This window comes from Equus asinus, chromosome 6 (assembly GCF_041296235.1).
Source record: "Equus asinus isolate D_3611 breed Donkey chromosome 6, EquAss-T2T_v2, whole genome shotgun sequence".
NCBI classification, from domain to species: domain Eukaryota; kingdom Metazoa; phylum Chordata; class Mammalia; order Perissodactyla; family Equidae; genus Equus; species Equus asinus.
In genome coordinates, this window is record NC_091795.1 from 78,972,951 (window position 1) to 78,990,108 (window position 17,158).

Genomic DNA, 17,158 nt, shown 5'->3' on the forward strand with positions numbered 1-17,158 from the left:
GCAGTCTGCCAGTCTTGGCTCAGTTCTGCACTGAGCATCTTATTGGGCTTGGGACCCAAACTATTGGAACTTCCTCTGCCTTTGAAGAATTTGCCAGCTAGGTGGGGATTCAAGGACATTCACACAAGATGCAGCTTCAGAATAATAATGAGGAAGCATCTCTATTAACAAGAACAGAATGACATGGTAAAAACTTGATACACTTATGATAAATGTTTAGGGCAAGAAATGCTTATTGACAAGTCTAAACTCTGGAGTGCTGGGTAAAATTTTCTGAACGTGCTAATACCATTCATAGCTCTGTGGAAATCAAGCAGAGAGGCCCTTTATTACCAGCCCCTCCCCACCCCTCACCCCGCCCCGCCCAAACCTGCCTCTCTGCCCACTGTGTCTGTTTCTCTCCCCAAGCTGTGGTCTGGACCAGCCAGTGAAACATAATTCCAAATCCTGCCCACAGTCTTCTGTGACTTTGGAGGAAAGGCCAGAGTGTTTTCCTAGGGGAGCCCCGTGTTTTCACATTTTAAAGCAGGTACTGGTGGAGCGATGAATGGTGAAAGCTCTCTCTTTAAAAGACCGAGGGTGGCTTTAGGTGACTGCTAACTTGGGCTTTTGCGGAGGATGATGTTTACTTCACAGACTAATGACAGGGCTGGCTTTCTGGGAGTGTTGCAATGAAAAAGATTCAGACTCCACGGAACTCCTCCCTAGCAAGGCTGCTCCAGCCAGCATTACGAGGGCAGTTCCACTGAGCTCAGGATTTGGGTGTGAGACACAGCTTTCGTCAGAAGATTTTTAACCAAATGTGTGTGTGGTTTTGTCCTCTGGATAAATGTGTGGGTTCAGTAGCAGCCGTATCTCCTCGCCACATTCTCTTAGCTGGTTATGCGACTGTGAGAAGAAAAGCAAGAGCAAAACAAAAAACATAGTTGTGACTCTATATTAGTTAAAAATACACCTATGGAATTTGAAGGCACCATAGAAGTCATCTGCAAATGGGAAAAACTGAAGCCCAGAGAAGGAGAGTGCCCTGTCCAAGGTCACACAGCAAGTGAGTGGAGGAGCAAAGACTGAAACTCAGGTTTTCAAAACTGGTCCTGTTCTCTTTTCATTATTCTACTTCTGTTGACAACCATGGAGAGTTCTTTCTCCCTTTCACTGGACTCTTTTTCCTTCCCAAACCCCCCAAAGAGCCAAGATGATCCAGGAAATCGTAATTCACTTCCAAAGGCAATTTGTTGTCTGTTGGCCATGCTGTATGGCTTGCTCTTTCAATTAAGTTTTTCAACATTTCCTATGAAAGCATGCAAATTACCACTGATTCTAAATAAATCAATTTAGGTATTCAGGGCTTATAAATATAGAGAATCTTGCTTTCCCTCTCATTCTTTCTTTCTTCCCTGGCTTTCTTCCTTGCACCGCCTCCGTGAAGATACTTTTTTTTAAGACACAAATTTTGGCGAAAGCCTTAATATTTTTCTTCCTTCTCAATTTTTATATTATCGTTGTTATAATGACAAATGTTATAATAGTTTATATTTTGCAGATTGTTTTAGTGCATGATTTGCAGTGTCACTTTCTCAAGATTTCTAAGGAGAAGGAGGAGGGTGCAGATAGGACTAGGGAGAGAGACTTTGGAAAATGTGGGCAGGGTGTTTGTGAATGTCTGGGCAGTGGAATATTTTTGCGGCATGGTGGGTGTTTTGAACTCTCTGGAAGCTAACAAGCAAGCTCCACACATACACTGGATGGAAGTCCTCCAGACTTTGGGCAACACAGAAGCTTTTCAGAGATCTGAACTGCATCCAAGTCAAATTACGGCCCAGTGTGCTAGAGCAAAGGGGAGGCAGAGTGGATCAGAAGGAATGACACTGGTCCAGGACCCCCAGGAGACCCGGGCCCTGCACTGGTTTTACCACTAGTGCTTATTTTCCTGTCTGTGAAAAAGGATAATAATGGCTCTGACCTTGTGGAGTTGCTTTGACAATAAAAATAAAATGATACATGTAAAGTGCTGAGCCCAATGCCTGGCACATAATAAGTAGTGGTTATTTGTATGCGATGCCAATAGGCTTCTGGAGAACGGACAGTCAATTAGGGAAGGTCCCACTCGGGCTGTGAGGCACCGAGGCTACAGCCACAGGCTTCAAAGTTAGACACAGATGGGTTTAGATCCCAGCTCCAGCATTTTCAAGCCGCGTGATCCTGAGCAAGTGACCTAACTTCTGCCAGCCTCAATGCCCATCTCACAGGGTCAGTGCATGGATTAGTGACGCAGCCCACGGAGAGCCCTGGCTTAGTGCCTTGCAGGTAGTAGGTGCTCAATAAATGGTGGTTATTGTTTCAGGTTCTTAGAGAAGGGGCCATAAGAAATTGGCGGAGTGAGGCAGACAAGACAGTTGTTAAACCAGGGGAGGGGGTGTTGAAAGAAACTGGGAGAGCAAGATCAACCCCTTTGGGGCCCATCTTAGTTTTCTCTGGTTGCCATAACAAATTACCATAAACTTAGTGGCTTAAAACAATGGCGATGTATTCTCTCATAGTTCTGGAGGCCAGAAGTCTGAAATCAGTATTGCTGGGCTGAAATCAAGGTGTTGGCGGGGCCATGCTCTCCAGAGACCCTAGGGGAGAATCTGTTCCTTGCCTCTTCCAGCTTCTGGTGGCTGTTGACATTCTTCGGTTTGCTGCTGCCTCTCTCCAATCTCTGCCTCTGGCTTCACAGGGCCTTCTCCTTTGTGTGCGTGTGTGTGTGTGTGCATGTGTGTGTGTGTGAAATCTCCCTAGGATTCTCTCCCATAGGGACACTTGCACTAACATTTAGGGCCCATCTGGATAATCCAGGATAATCACTCCACCTCAAGATCATTAATTTAATCACTCTGCCAAGACCCTTTTTTCTTATAAGGTAACATTTGCAGGTTCTAGGGATTAGGACCTGATCTCTGGGGAGTCATTATTCTGCCTAACAGGGGACCTAAGGCACCAGTGGTCGGGAGACGATTCTGGTTTGCCTTTCCCTGGAGTGACATGGCAGGGACAGGAGCGTGATGAGAGGAGGAGAGCTGTCACCAGGGAAGAGGCAAGACAAAGCAGGGCAGAGCAGAAATGTGGGGGAGGCTGGTGGGGACCAATGGCAATAGGCAGGGTGACATCAGCAAAGCCGTGGGGCAGAGTGGAGCTCAGTACCAACATCTGGGTAGGGGCATGTTAATGGCCTCCAGGAAAAAGCATGAGTTACTTGGACACCAGGCCAGGGGAAGGAGGAGACCAAGGCCTGGCTGATTGCACTGCTTGGGCTCAGAGCCATGGTGGGCTGCACTGGGAGCCTCAGACCCAAGAGCCCGTGCCCAGCCTCTCTCAACTGTGCCCAGCTGGGCCACAATGAATAGGACAGTCTGATGAGTTCACATTCTAGTGGGGGAGGCAGGGATGTTAAAAGTGTTCTGTTAGTAATGCACATATCTATAGGGGTCTGAGGGAACATATATAAAACAATAGCTACTCTACCTGGAGCCAGAGGGTGGTAGATCTAGAAATTTTCAAAGAGAAGAGACATTTGAGGTGGGTCTTAAGTTCAAGAAGGAGTTTTCTAGGCAGAGGTGGACAAAGTCCGGCTGAGAGATAAGGAGGAATGTGGGGTTGGGAAAGGGATCACGACTTTCTATGTTTCCTGATTTCAACTTGCTATGAGACAAGTGGCTCCTTCTTCACACCTGAACAGGCAACTGAGCATTGCCAAAGTGTTATAATCAACGTGGAACTACAATATAAAACAGAACTCTGAAATTGGAGTCAGAAGACGCAAGCTCAAATCATGGCTTTGCCATTGACGAGTTGAGTGACCTTGGGCAAACCACTTAACGCCCTTCGTGCCCCATTGTCCTATTTGTAAAATGAGGGTAGTAACATCTTCCTCAGAAGAGTATTTTCAAGATTCAGTAAAATAATGCAAGGGAAATAGTCTGAAAATCTACATGATCAAATAAGCGTTAGTTTCCTTCCTTCCTGGGACTTAAGGCAGTTTAGTGTGACAGACCATCACTGGGGCAAATGCTGTTTCTGCTGCGGGTGGGACAAGCGCATTATCTAATACCCTCATGGCTGTTAAAGGCATCCCCACCTTACCAGAAGCTAGACTTGTTTGTTTTCTCAATAGTATTTTCTTCCTCATTCTTCCCTCTCCCTTTGCTCATAGGAAAACACTGGGGAGGATTTTGCTGGGTCATTTTGCATATTTGTCCTTCTCAGTTTTGCTGATTTGAGACTGCTCACTCCTAAAAAGAAGGGGGTCTCCCAGTCATGGTGGCACTAATAAATACACTTACACACTCTCGACCCCAAGGGTCAACCATCACACTCCTTCATCCTAGCTTTCTGGAAGCAGAGCCAGTGCCCTCCACCACGGTTCCCTTGACCACTCCCATCATGCTTCTGACAGCCCAGTTCTGAGAGCAAGGCTATTCAAAGGTCTGCAGGGGCTTCCTCAGGAGTGTCGTTAAGAGCATGGGGTTTGGGGCAAGAGAGAGCCTGTGTTTAAGTCCTGGCTCTGCCGTTTAACCTCTAAGCCTCAATGTTTTCTTCTGCAAAGTGCAGTACTGATGATATCCACCTCTTAGGAAGGTTGCAAGGATTAAGTAAAATGCTTGTAAATTACTTAGCACAGTGCAGGGCTACTATTACCTGGTTTGAAAGGGAAGGATTAGGAATAGAAAGAAGCAAAAGAAATAAGAAAAGAAAGCCAGGAGGAGATGAAATGGTGAAACAGCACTTTCAACTCTCCCAGGATTTCCTGTGATTGGGTCAAAGTGGCAAATTCACAGTAAGTTGTGTCCTGATGGGAGGGCTGCTGATAAAAGAGCCTTTTCTCAAAGCTAAAAAGAGGCCAGAGTGGAGCCTGAAATTTCAGCTCCTAGAGAACTACTCTCTTGACAAAGGCGTTATGTCTCTAGGAGTTCTCTGATAAAACAGAGAGGTAACACATTAAATCATCAACAATTTTGCTCAAAATATTTAACATCTCATTGGGACCTGAAGGAATGAAGCATAGGACAGGTAAATTTTGACAGGGGAGGTGTAGTGAGTTGAATGGTGGCCTCCAAAAGGTATGTCCACATCCTGGAACCTGTGAATGTGACTTTATTTGCAAAAAGAGTCCCTGCAAATGTAATCAAGTTAAGGACCTAGAGATGAGACCATCCTGGATTATTCAGGTGGGCCCTAAATTCAAGGACCAAGTATCTTTATAAGAGATATGGAGGAGAGACACCTGGAGAAGACACAAAGGGAAGAGAGCCCTGTGAAGATGGAGATATGCTTGTCTCCCCCACTAAGATGTGAATTCGTCAAGGACAGGGATTGTTTCCTATTCATTGTGGCCCAGCTGAGCCCAGTTGAGAGAGGTTGGGCACGGGCTTTCAGGTCCAGGAAAGGCTCCCAGGAGGCTCCCAGTGCAGCCCACCATGGCTCTGAGCCCAAGCAGTGCAATCAGCCAGGCCTTGGTCTCCTCCTTCCCCTGGCCTGGTGTCCAAGTAACTCATGCTTTTTCCTGGAGGCCATTAACATGCCCCTACCCAGATGTTGGTGCTGAGCTCTACTCTGCCCCACGGCTTTGCTGATGTCACCCTGCCTATTGCCATTGGTCCCCACCAGCCTCCCCCACATTTCTGCTCTGCCCTGCTTTGTCTTGCCTCTTCCCTGGTGACAGCTCTCCTCCTCTCATCACGCTCCTGTCCCTGCCATGTCACTCCAGGGAAAGGCAAACCAGAATCGTCTCCCGACCACTGGTGCCTTAGGTCCCCTGTTAGGCAGAATAATGACTCCCCAGAGATCAGGTCCTAATCCCTAGAACCTGCAAATGTTACCTTATAAGAAAAAAGGGTCTTGGCAGAGTGATTAGATTAACGATCTTGAGGTGGAGTGATTATCCTGGATTATCCAGATGGGCCCTAAATGCTACTGCCAAGTGTCCCTATGAGAGAGAAGCAGAGGGAGACTTCAGAGAAAGAGAGAAAGAGGGCGGGAGGAGGGGAGGAGGAGGAGAAGGCCCTGAGAAGCCCAAGACAAAGACTGGAGAGATGCAGCCACAAACCAAGGAATGTCAACAGCCACCAGAAGCTGGAAGAGGCAAGGAAGGATTCCCCCTTCCTTACAGAGCCTCTGGAGGGAGTGTGTCCTGCTGACACTTTGATTTTGGCCCATCAACACTTATTTTGGACTTCTAGCTTCTACAACTGTGAGAGAATACATTCCTGCTGTTTTAAGCCACCAAATTTGTCACAGTTCATTCCAGCAGCCGGAGGAAACTAAGCCAGGATTTAGGAAGGAGAGAGAGGAAGGCCTTACTGTGCGCTTGCCAAACTGTGCTCTAGGCTCTGAGCACAAGGCGGTGGGACCCCTGCCCTCACGGTGTTTCCAGTCTGTGGAACTGCACCAGCCCTCAGCCTGTGTCTTGGACTCTGTCCTTGCTGTCACTCACACTTGGATCTGGCAGGGGCATTGCAGACATCGAGTTCTGACCTTAACCAGGACCTTAACTTGTTCTACTTGTTTCCAGCTTTGGCTCTTTCTTGGTCCTTGCTCCTCTTCCATCTGCTCCTTTTCTTTCCAGGGCTGGCGCTTGCTCCTGCTACAGGTTTGCCCCAGCCTGGCATTTTGGATCAGTGACGCTGACCGCTCCAGCCAGCCGGCACCCCGTCGTGGATCCATCCGCAATTTGCGATTCTATTTTCTGACTTCGTCTCCTAACATCCTGCTTCGCCTTCTGAACATAGCTTCACAGTTGTTCTTTGGATTTAACCGCTGCACTTGCTCTGTTGGTTCTGCTCCAAATTCAAAAGGTCATTAGTAATTTACAGCTATTGACCTGCCCCACTTTCCTGGATCTAGGATGGTGGAGGTACCCAGAGCAGGTTAAAGAAGGCCGTAAGGAAGTGGACAAGATTTCTATGTTATTGTGATCTTGAGATGAATGCCAGCCCCGTCGACTGACAGTTTAATTGTCATGGTGCTTCCAAAGGAGGAAACACTTGGCTGGCTTCTTTTTTATACACTGGGGTTTAAGTCAGGTTAATAATTCCTCTTTGTAGACTTTAAATAATCTCTTTCAAAGATCTCATTCAAAGCAATCTGTTTATTTTGGTGTGTCTAACGCAAGGATCAGCACATACAACTCTCCACAACTTTCTCCTGGGTTCATTTTTCATTCTTCTCTTGCCTAGTAAAGGTAGAAAAGGGTGAAAGGGAACATTTGCAGTGTCTAAACCAAAAGAATATGTGTCTGAGGTTTTTAATAATCAAATGCATCTCCTTTTAGAACATTGGGTACTGGAGGGCCCTGAATGTATCTTTGTGTTTATTTCTCCACAGTGCTTTGTAGCAAAGGAGTGGGAATGTGGAGGAGGATGGGAGAAGCGAGCTGACTGTTACTGAGTGCCTTTAAGTGTCAGGCATTGAGGTAGGTACTTTATAGATATTATCTCATTTAAGGCTCACAACAATCTTCAGAGTTAGGTACTATTATCCCATCTTATAGATGAGGAAATTGAGACAGAAAGCTCATGAGACTTGCCCAAGGTCACGCAGTTGGGATTGGGAGCTGGAACTTGAACCCACATACTGACGCAGGTATTTAATGCAAATAGAATAATAGTCATGAAATGCTTTTTAGAAATCAGCTAGCAACGTAGCCCAAAACCCTCGAGGCATTGTACGTCTTTGCTAGAACAAGGGCTGACATGGGCTTTAAAAACCTTGAATTTCTTTCTTAATGGAGGCTTATAAGCATAAAAAGAACCACAGTTGTAGCTGGAGGTTGCCGCCTGCAAGTCTGCTTTTTTAGACTGTGTCTTGCATTAATTAACATTCCCAGAACTCTTTGAGATGGAAAGATAAGAGATGTCATAGGCATGACAAGTATGACTATAACTCTGCCTAAAAAGCAAGGAAACATTCCAGGGACATCTCCAGGGCCTGGCTGATGCAACGGCCCGCATGGTATAGAGAAGCCCCTGTGCTTGGAATCAAGCATCTTCCCTTTGGAGAGGCATCAAAGTGAAATTCTGCAGGGAGATTTCAGTGCCAGAAGGTTCTCACCCTCACTAAAATATAAATGGTCTTTGGAGGTATTAGTGGTTATCTGTTACTTTCACCTGGGTGGGAAGGAATTTCAGATTCTGTCCAGAGATCAGGTGGCGGGGGGCTGGGAAGGGGAAGGCTAGAGCAGGTGGGCGTACAAAAACCAGCAGCTGGAGACCAGCTCTACCCCATCCCACGTTTTGCTTGGGGTTGGTCCTCGGAATGAAACAGTATTTTAATTCTCCAGCTAAAGGCCCAGGTACAGGCACAGATCTAGGCACTAACTGCAAACAGGGATTGGAGCCTCGGAGGTAGATGGAAACTTCCAGGGAAAGAAAATAGAAGCACAAAGAATGAGCAAGGGGCAGAAAGGTATTTCAGAATTTGAGGTCAAAATGATTTCCCAGGGCTGGGGGTGAAGATAGGGAGCTAGAAAACAGCAGTGAGAGATCCACATGTGATGGGAAGAAGATTTAGAATCATCTAATGTTTTCTGATTGTCTATGACAAGACAGAAAATGCTCTGTGTTGGTGTTTTCACCAGGATAGCTCTACCCTCTGAGATGATGTTGTTATCCACTGTCCATGGGGAAGCTGAGGTCCAGAGACTAGAAGGGACGTGTCCCAGGTCATCCAGTTAGCAGGTAGGACCTGGGATCCAGGTGTGCCCACTTCATGCCTGTGCTTTTCCCACCAGCCCACAGCTGCTTCCCGTGTGCATCATTATCGAGGATCCAAGGAACCAAGACAGATGAACGAACACAGTGCAAAGAACCCAAGCTGTAGCTCCAGCAGATCTGAGTTTGAATCTTGGCTCCAACACTCATTCATTGTGTGGCCTTAGCAAGGATTTGACCTCCTCAGCCTCGTTTTCTCAAGTTATAGAGGGGGTGAGAGTTCCTGCCTCTTACATGTTTTAGAAGCCATTCATTTCACACTTACAGTAAAATGCAGATAATGATGATAAAGAAAGTCAAAGTAGTTCACATGTATTGAGTAATTACTATATACCAGACACAGGTCTAAGCACCTCCCATATATTAACTTATTTAATCCTTATAACAACTCTTTTGACAGAGATTATTAGAATCCCCATATTATAGATGAGGAAACTAATGCACAGTGAGGTTAAGTACGTTGCACAAGGCTCCATAGGTAGCAACTGGGAAGTTACACTCAGTAAGAGAAGCACGGAAAAACCCCTGGGACTGGGGGTTTGCAGATCTGCATGGATTGAGAAAGAGCTGGCCTTGTGCCACCACTGTGCCTTGCTCTGTCTCTGCTCAGGTGGGAGCTTAACAGGTAATGCTGACAACAATCAGTTTCTTTTTCCAGGTCCTCCCTGCCTTGGTCATTTTCCCCAGAGGCTTCTCTGTCTATCTCCAGCCTTGATTTCCTCCTTGCTGCTTTTCAGCTGCAGCCCTTGTGACTCAGTTCACCTCTCCTACAGGCTTTCTCTCCTCAGTGAGGTCTTGACTTCATCATGCCTCATCAATCTCCACCCCGTAGAACACCCAGTTTCCTGTCTTTTGCTCCTCTGGTTTTTCTATTTCCAGGTACCCCATCACTTCTCTATCGTCTCTTCTTAGAGTCTGATCCTGGGAGGCAACTTATCCTGGCTTCAGCTCCCTAGACTTTTACTCCCAGGAGCACTTGGCCCAGTGGGAGTAGGCAGAGGCTATAGGACGTCTGCATGTCAGAGCAGAAGGAGGGAGGTTGGACGTGATTGACCTTAAGAGTACTTTAATAAAGCAAACACCGAGCTAGCATGTGCTGGGCCTAGTATAGGGAAACAGAGTCAAAGGAATGGCACCTGGAGGTCCTGGTCACCCAGACCTGAGAAGGCCATGTGGCTTCAAGTTTGAATTTCAGGGGCAAAGTTGTCAATTCAAGGCCTTGGAAAGTAAGTTGAGCCCCCACTGCTGGGCTTCTTGCTGCAATGCAACTCTCTACCCCCATTCTCTGAATTTGTCCAAGAAGCTACAGGTGGTGGCAAAATCATCTGATGATGAAAAAAAACCCCACTTTGATTACCCAAGGCAAACCTGGAAGAGTAGAGATCCAAAAAAATCCCACACTTCCAGGTCTGAAAACAGGTTAAAAGAGTAAATGGAACTTGTGACCCTACATGGCAAACAATGCTGTTCCAGCTGGGGGAGTGCAGTGCTCAGCAGCCACGGTAACTGACCAGGAACACACCCAGCTCAGCATCTCAGATACAGCCAAGGCCCTGAAGCCTTCTCTCCTGGTGATTCTGCTGCTGTTTGAAGCCCGTGGGTCCCTCCTGGAGGTGGAGCAGCCACCCCCCTATCCCGGCCCCCGCAGCAGCCCGTGCTACTCTGGGCCTGGAGGAGGGAGCAACCTGACTGATTACACCCACTTCCCCAAAGCTCCTTTTAGTGCGGGCTGTTCCACTTTCCCTGTAGCTTAGCAACCTGAGCCCCTGACAGCTGATTTACTGGAAAAAAGCTTGACTTTCTGAAAACAACTTTTCTTTTTCCTTCCTTCCTTCGTTCCTTCCTTCTTTCCTTCCTCTCCCTCCCTTCCTTCCTTCCTCTCCCTTTCTTCTTCCTTCCTTCCAAATAATCAAACCTTGACTATTACAAGGTCCTTGTGAATTCCTCCCAGGGAGGCAGATTTCACTTCCTCTTGCTTGTGTGCACTCCTGCATGGACACCAGCCTTCTCCTTGGTCCTCCAACCACGGGTTTCTCCCCAAGTCCCTCCTCCATACTGTAGCCAGAGTGGTCTTTCTAAAGGTCAGTTCTGATAAGCTTCCTCTCTTGCTTAAAACTCTCCAGTAGTTCCCAGGAGAAATGTTCTCGCAGGATCCTGCAGCAACCAGCCCTGCCTATCTATTTGATGTCACCCCGTTCTTCATCACACTGTCATACCCTCTGCCTCACCAGATTATAGTTCTCTTTCTTGTCTCCATGTCTTTGCATATGCTGTTCTCTCTGCTCAGCCCTACTTCTGTTTACTTAGCTGTGAAATATTCTTTAAGATCCAGCTTAAATACCGGCTCCTCTTTGAACCTTCCCTGATGGCTCTCCAGGTAGAACTGAACATCCCTTCCTCTGCTTCGGTGGGTTATATATGGCCCTCTACTGCAAAAGTCTGTTTATGTGGGATTGTCACTAGACTGTGAACTCCCGGAGGCAGGGAGTAGTCTCATTCTCCAACGTGTCCCCAGAGCCCAGCACAGTGCCTGACACACAGAGTGCAATCCATATGTGATCAAATGAGCGAATGAGGAATATTGGAAGGAAGGAAGGAAGGAAAGGAGGGATAATGGGAGGGAGCAAGAAAAGAGGGAAGGAAGGAAGCAAGGAAGGAATAAAGGAAAGAAGGAGTATGTGATAGAAACAAGCGAGTCTGAACATCCAGAAGCCAACATCCAGGGAAGTGGGGAATGAAGGCCAGAATGACATCTGGCCACCAGGATGAAAGCAGCTTCTCATTGATTTGCAGGCCCCAACCTTGTGGATCAAAGGCAAAGAAAGGTGGGCTTCTGGAGGCCTGGCACAAGTACATGGTACCAGCTGAACCCATTTGCTCTTACATCTATTCCTTGCCTATTTCTTGCTCTGCTCTGAACCACAGGGAGGCTGACCACTGAAGGCTTCATGTCAGTGGCTTCTGGGTGGGTTTGACCAATGGGAGGTGTTGGTGGGAAGCTGGAGGGAGCGAGGAGGGGAAAAGCTAGGATACTTTTCCCTGTCTCTCTCTAGTGGCATTTCTGACAGTGACTGTTTCTGGGTCTCTGGTTCCTGCCAGATAGACCTGCTACTATTCCGGCTTTTGGTGGGTGACCCTGGCCCCTGGGCTCAGGTAATTCTGCTTCTCCTTCTCCTTGTGCACCCAGCCCTTGAAGGGGTGAGCATTACTTCCGGCTGCTTGGGGTTGCCTCATCATCACCTGGTAGATTTCCCAACTCCGCAGTCACTCGTGTAACCAATTCTCTGTATTAAATCTCCCTTGTTGTAGGTATTCAGAGTGGTTTCTCCTTTCTAGGTTGGACCCTGACTAATATACCAGCTTAGTTAGTGACTGTACTTTAGAGAGTAAGGTCACTGATGTTTATCTTGGAGGAGGTGGTGTATTTCTTTTTGTATTTTTCCAGTTAATTATGGGGCAAGGTTGTGTGTGTATGAACAAACCAGCTGGATACATTTGTGTGGTCTGCCAGACCACATTGTTGCTCAGTTTGAGCTCTGAGGGCTCTCTGTGCAAGTTCTGCATAGGCAACATGCCCTCTGGACTTCAGAGACTCTGCATGACCCCTGCCTGCAGCCCCAGCCCTGGTGAGAAGACAGGAGTCGGGTCTCAGCCCCTGAGTTCCTGTTGGAAAAGTAGCATAAAGAAGGATGTTGGGGAAGCCAGGAGCTGGTGAAAGGAGAGACTGAGAGGCATGAAGAAGGAAGGAAAGGAAGGGGAAAGAGAGAATGGAACAGGTGTATCCGTGTGTTGCACAGCGTCTCTACATAGAAGGGCTCAATGGGTATTTGCTGAATGAATGAAAGACTAGAGGAAGTAGACGGAACAAGTAGAGAGTGTGGGTAGTACTGGCAAAGACCAAGCGGACCTTTGTCTCCATTCCTGCTGCTGTCACCCTGCTTCAGGGCTTCCAAACAGGTCACCTATGACAACAGCCTCCTAACTGTTTTCCTGGCCTCCAGTCTTCCTGAGCACTGCTTCAGTGGTCTTTTCCAAAAATCACAATCTCAGTTGCTTGAGCCTAAATGTGTTAGTGGCTCCTGGATGAGTAGTGATTAAATTCTGTCGTGTACTTGTGAGCCTCATCTTCTACTTTACTCCCCTACTTTCCACCTGGACTCTTCACAGTGTTCCCCCCTCCTGGAACGTGTAGGGGGATGGACATGTCCTTACCCTCAGACCTGCTCCCTAAACCTGCTTCCTCGGTTTTCATCTTTGTCTGTTTGAGGCCTGGGATGCTACCGTGACTTGGGACAGGGTTGGGGAACAGAAAGTTGGGTAACTAAACTCACATCTGGCCCTTGACCCCACCTCCTGCTCTCCCTCTCCCCATAATTCCTTTCGGCTCTTGAAGAGCCTGGGTGGGACAGCGGTCCCACTGCAGCAGCCTGGAGGTCACTCAGAGGTTCTCACATGCCGGGCTCCTGAGAGAGAATGGGTGGGGAGCCAGGCTGTTAGTGCCAAAAGGGCCAGCTCCCCAAGCAGGCTTTCTTCCTGCTCAGAGAGGTCTCACCGTGCCTGCTGCCAAGCTGTGTATGCCAGAGCAGATGTACAGACTGGCTCTGTGTGAGTGAGAAGACAAATGAGCATGTCAAATGTGCTTCCCCATAGCCTGGCAGGGTAGGCTGGGACTGCATGGGAAGCCAGGCTGGGACTGGAAGATTTTTGCTGACTTTGCTGGAAGAGCTGGAAGACACCTACTTCAACCACGCCACTCGAATTCAATCCAATTAACATTTGCAGATTCCTGTGACACGACATGGTGGTTTTGATTTGCACAGACCTGGGTGTGAATCTTTGCTCTGTTGCTTACCTGCTATGCAGGCAAATTACTTAATCTCTCATTTTCCTCATCTGTAAAATGGACTAATAAATACTCTCCTTATAGAGTACCAAGTATTTTGCACCTGATAATGCTTCAATAAAAGGACACTATTATTATTACTGCTATTTATTAATTTATTATTTGACACCTCTTGGGGCTAACTCTGCTTGGCCTCCAGGCTACAGGTAAAGGCAGAGAGATGAATAAGAGCCTGTCAGTACTTTAGGGAGCTGACAGTCTAGAGCAGAGGTGGGCAAACTACAACCGATGGGTCAATTCTGGCCTAGTGCCTGTTTTTGTAAATAAAGTTTTATTAGAACACAGCCATGTCCATTCACTTACATACCGTCTATGACAGTTTTCATGCTCTAATGGTGGAATCAGGTAGTTGCAACAGAGACCATATGACCCACAAAGTCCAAAATATTTATCAATTCGATCTTTATAGAAAAAGTTTTGCTGACCCTGGAGAGGAAGATAGATATATAATCAGGATGAAGCCTGTTGCAGGAAAGGTATAAATCATCTAAACTGACAGCCCAGAAAAAGAGACAAGCAATTCTGACTTGAGTGGGCAGCAGGGTTTTTAAGCCAGGCCTTGAAGGCTAAGAAGGAATTTGATTCCCAGAGCCTGGGAGTGGGGAGAGGTGGGAATGGATATGTCAAGAAGGACCATGGGAGTTTTAAAGGGATATAGTGCATATGAGGATGGAAGGGACTGGAAATTAAATGGCTAGTTCTCTTTGGAGTCAGAACTTGAACCTGGCTCAGTGCCTTGTAGAATTTACATCACCTTATATTTAGATGGCATTCCATAAAATACAAAATGCATTAACAAATACTATCTTATTTTATCCTCACAACCACATTGGGAGGTAGGTATTACTAGCCTGATTTTACAGAAAAGGGACATTAAAATGATTAAGAATCACTCAGCCAAGAAGTGACATTGCTGGGCCTTGATCCAGGGGTGGGGTCTATGACCATGGCTAGGACGCAAAACCAGTGCAGGTTGGAACTGTCACAGGAATATGTCCGATTACCTGGTGCCTGATGTAAATGACAGGCCTAAAAACATAGGTAGGGTGACCTCAGGCCTTCATACCCTCTGGGTCATTCAAAATTCAGTATGTCTTTAGTAAAGATCTGTTGTGTATGTGCACAGAGATAGATGCTGAGAGAAAAGCCCAGGGAAGCATAAGACAAGATCATATTGGTGTCCAAGGGCTGTAGGTTTAAGAGGGCATAACCCTCAAAGTCCCATAACGGCATGAGGCCATGTGTGCTGAGTGACCAATGTGTGGTGCTAATGACAAGGGCACAGGAGTTAGAGGCTGTTTCAGGAAGGCTCCATAAAGGGTGTGGGGCTGGAGCTGGGGTCTGGCTAAGCCGATGCCATGGATTAATTCGGGTGGCCATGTGCTCACATTGCAAAATTCTCATAAAACCATAGAACCTCAGAGATGGAAGGGACTCTAGTTCTTCCTATCAGTTTACAGATGGGAAAACTGAGTCCCAAAGAAAGACTGAGTTGCCTAATAAGTATGATATGGACTCAAACCCAGGTTTCTCTTTGAAGTTCAGGCCTCTTTCTATGGTCCTGTTTTGTACCGTTCCTCTGAATTAACCCCATAGCCTTTGGCTTTTCCTTTTCAAATCTGCCCTATAGAGTGCTCATAAATGAATACTTCAAAAACTCCAGTGGTGCATGCTACTCTTCTTGCTCTCCTCTCCCTACCTGCCGTTTTTAATATCTCCTGGCTTCCTTCAGGATAAAGATCAAGACTTAGCTTGAGAGGCTGTCAAGGATAATGGATAAGAATGTGAGAACTGGTATCAAACTCTGGGTTTGAACCCCTGCTCTACTACTTAATCACTGTGTGACCTGGACAAGTAATATAAGCATTCTGTGCTTTAGTTTCCTTGTCTTTATAGTGGAAGTAATCATAGTAACTACTCAGAAGGTTGTAAGGAATAAACAAGATAATTCATGAACAAAACACAGATTAGTGTCTGGTACCTAGTAGGTACTCAATAAAAGTTAGCTAAATTATTGTTATTAGCCTGGTATTTATCTGCCCCTGTAATTGTACTCCAGCCCATTTCTCCAATCTGGCCTCCCAAAACAAGCCTACTTAGTGTCTCTTATTAGCTATGTGCCGTTGTGTCTCTTGAACTCTCCTGTCTGTTCCCCTTGCTTTCCCTGCATTAACCTCACACTCTTTCTACTTATCTAAGTCTACCTGTCTCCTACTGGATGCCCTTGAATCCCAGGCTCCGGTGCCATTATCCATCTTGTATGTCCACATCTAACAGTTCCAAGGGGGCCAGGGGTTCTCGGTTCACCTAGCACTTCACATCAGCTTTTGCACATGGCAGGCAGGCACTCATCCAATATGTCTTCGTTTATTGAGCACCTACTATATGAAGAGAACTTTGCTCGACACTAGGGATACAGGACTGAGGAGCCCCGTCTCCAACCTCACAGTGTGGTGGGAGATGCAGACTCATAGCCAAGTGCTCAGCACTGGAATGGAAGTGAGACTGCTGCTCAGGGGAGCCCATGGAGAGGGGACTAACTGGTACAGGATGAATGTTTGAGGGCGATGACAAACAAGGGTGATGGAACTGAAGAGGGCGATTCTAGAGTCATTATACCAGAAGAGGAGAGATGAAGGCACTGAAGGACAGGGAGGAGTTCAAGCTGATTCTGGGATTTCCAGCCTGCACAACTGATGGCATCTGTCTGAGACATACCCGAGCCTGGTCAGGGCTGCCACGAGCAGGGAAATGTGTGACAACACAGGACCCAGCTGAAGGGCGATCTGTTACTCCAGCTTGGTAAAGGCGGGATCCCAAGTCTGTGGCTGGGAATAGCAAGAAGATTGACAGCCAGGGAAGAAGGTCCCTCTGTGCATGGCACTGGAGGGGGTGGCCTGAAGAAGAGGGACAGCAGCAGCAGCAAGGCCAAAGGGTAACAGGCCTGGGTAGGGGGTAGGGTGGTTTGGGAGTGAATTCTGAGAGTGCCCATTGCTCAGAGTCACTGAGCACTTGGGGCCCACGGGTGGGATTTCAAAGGCCCCACTGGCACTGGGCAGTGTTGTTGGCAGAAACAGAGAAGTCCAGGGGGAGGAGAAAGGTTTCACTTTGGGATTTGAGTTTGGAAAAGGAATTGGGGTACTTTGGGGGCAATAGCATGCTGACTCTGATGCTAACTGCATGTACAAGCACCAATGCCCAGAGGGCTGTTGGGAAATAGGAACTTGAGTTTTTGGGTCAACAACTTTGAAGTGATGATTGGAACTGTGGTGATAAACCCATCCTCTGAGGGAGAGACCATCAAGGAGGGAAGAGGGCCTGAGAGACTGGGGGGCTGGAGGAGGAAGCACCGGTGGAGAGGTCACAGGAGGTGGGATCAGAGAGGTAGGATGAAGACCTGAGGAGGCGCCTCACAGGAAAACCCGGGGTAAGACAAGCTTCCTTGATTCAGCAGTGGGTCTTGTTCCTGTGGAAAGTTCTGAGTGAAAAGTCAGTATTGAAGAAACGC

General features: G+C 47.2%; 1 long non-coding RNA gene across 1 annotated transcript; it reads left to right on the plus strand.

Annotated features, from left to right (window-relative positions):
* Window positions 1-387: 387 nt before the first annotated feature.
* LOC123286512 (uncharacterized) lies at window positions 388-13,708 on the plus strand. The gene is made up of 3 exons (XR_006528949.2): window positions 388-1,048; window positions 7,363-7,450; window positions 8,768-13,708. It is a non-coding gene; the product is annotated as an uncharacterized lncRNA (long non-coding RNA).
* The last annotated feature ends 3,450 nt before the right edge of the window (window positions 13,709-17,158 follow it).